Raw genomic sequence first — 1829 nt, 5'->3', positions numbered from 1 at the left:
AACTAACACACCATTGTAAAGCAATTATACTCCAATAAAGATGTTAAAAAAAAAGCAGTTCTTTTAAGCCTCTTAAATGTTTCAGTATACTATTAATTTACGTTATATAGAAGATGACTGACTTAGCAAATGCACACACTGGTCCAGCCAATTATCACAGACCTCAAAGTAGTAGAGTCAAAACCAATGAGGCTATCCTGATGCATGTTAGCCCACACTGTTAATTTAGCATTTGAAGCTATATTTAAAAGCAAAAACCTATTACCCTTCATATGAGGCTCCATCAGTTATTAATTAAAGATTATGCATTCTGCTTTTCCCTGGTGTGATTCTGTCGTGTTCGACTGTTCCCTGGAACAGTGGTCTTTTATCTCCATCCACCTTCTCTCCCACCTAAGTGTGTGCCACCAACCCATGGAAGATTTGGTGGACATGGACATGAGCCCCCTGAGGACCCAGAACTATCTTTTCAGTTGTGAACTAAAGGTCGACAAAGATTATCACTGTAAGGTGGATAATGATGAAAATGAGCACCAGTTATCTTCAAGAACGGTCAGTTTAGGGGCTGGTGCAAAGGATGAATTGCACATTGTCGAAGCAGAGGAGATGAATTATGAAGGCAGCCCAATTAAAGTAACACTGGCAACTTTGAAAATGTCTGTGTAGCCAACGGTTTCCTTTGGGGGCTTTGAAATAACACCACCTGTGGTCTTATGGTTGAAGTGTGGTTCAGGGCCTGTGTGTATTAGTAGACAGCACTTAGTAGCTGTGGAGGAAGATGCAGAGTCAGAAGATGAAGAGGAGGAGGATGTGAAGCTCCTAAGTATACCTAGAAAGCATTCTGCCTCTGGAAGTGGTAGCAAGCTTCCTCAGAAAAAAGTAAAACTTGCTGCTGATGAAGATGAAGATGATGATGAAGATGACGATGATGATGATGACTTTAATGATGAGGAAGCTGAAGAAAAAGCTCCAGTAAAGAGGTCTGTACGAGATACTCCAGCCAAAAATGCACAAAAATCAAACCAGAATGGAAAAGACTCAAAACCATCAACACCAAGATCAAAAGGTCAAGAATCCTTCAAAAATCAGGAAAAAACTCCTAAAACACCAAAAGGACCTAGCTCTGTAGAAGACATTAAAGCAAAAATGCAAGCAAGTATAGAAAAAGGTGGTTCCCTTCCTAAAGCGGAAGCCAAATTCAGCAATTATGTGAAGAATTGTTTCCAGATGACTGACCAGGAGGCTACTCAAGATCTCTGGCAGTGGAGTAAGTTTCTTTAAGAAAATAGTTTAAACAGTTTGTTAAAATTTTCCATCTTATTTCATTTCTGTAACAGTTGATATCTGGCTGTCCTTTTTATAATGCAGAGTGAGAACTTCTCCTACCGTGTCTGATAAATGTTGTCCAGGTTCCATTGCCAAGAACGTGTTGTCCAAAATGTCTGTTTAGTTTTTAAAGATGGAACTCCACCCTTTGCTTGGTTTTAAGTATGTATGGAATGTTATGATAGGACATAGTAGTAGTGGTGGTCAGACAAATGGAAATGGTGGGGAAACAAAAATATACACGTGAAATAAACTCAGTATTAAAAAAAGATTATGCATTCTTATACATTAAATACATATACACAAAGGCCTCTTTTTTAAAAAAAATAAATTTGTTTTTTTATTTATTTTGGCTGTGTTGGGTCTTTGTTGCTGTGCATGGGCTTTCTCTAGTTGCGGCGAGCGGGGGCGACTCTTTGTTGCGGTGCGCAGGCTTCTCATTGCGGTGGTTTCTCTTGTTGCGAGCACAGGCTCTAGGCACGCGGGCTTCAGTAGCTGTGGCA

The 1829-nt window shown here is 39.7% G+C and overlaps 1 pseudogene; it reads left to right on the top strand.

The window, feature by feature from the left end:
- Window positions 1–414: 414 nt before the first annotated feature.
- LOC115847673 (nucleophosmin pseudogene) lies at window positions 415–1568 on the top strand (annotated as a pseudogene).
- The last annotated feature ends 261 nt before the right edge of the window (window positions 1569–1829 follow it).

This window comes from Globicephala melas, chromosome 7, assembly GCF_963455315.2.
Source record: "Globicephala melas chromosome 7, mGloMel1.2, whole genome shotgun sequence".
NCBI classification, from domain to species: domain Eukaryota; kingdom Metazoa; phylum Chordata; class Mammalia; order Artiodactyla; family Delphinidae; genus Globicephala; species Globicephala melas.
This window is presented reverse-complemented; position numbering and strand designations above follow the sequence as displayed.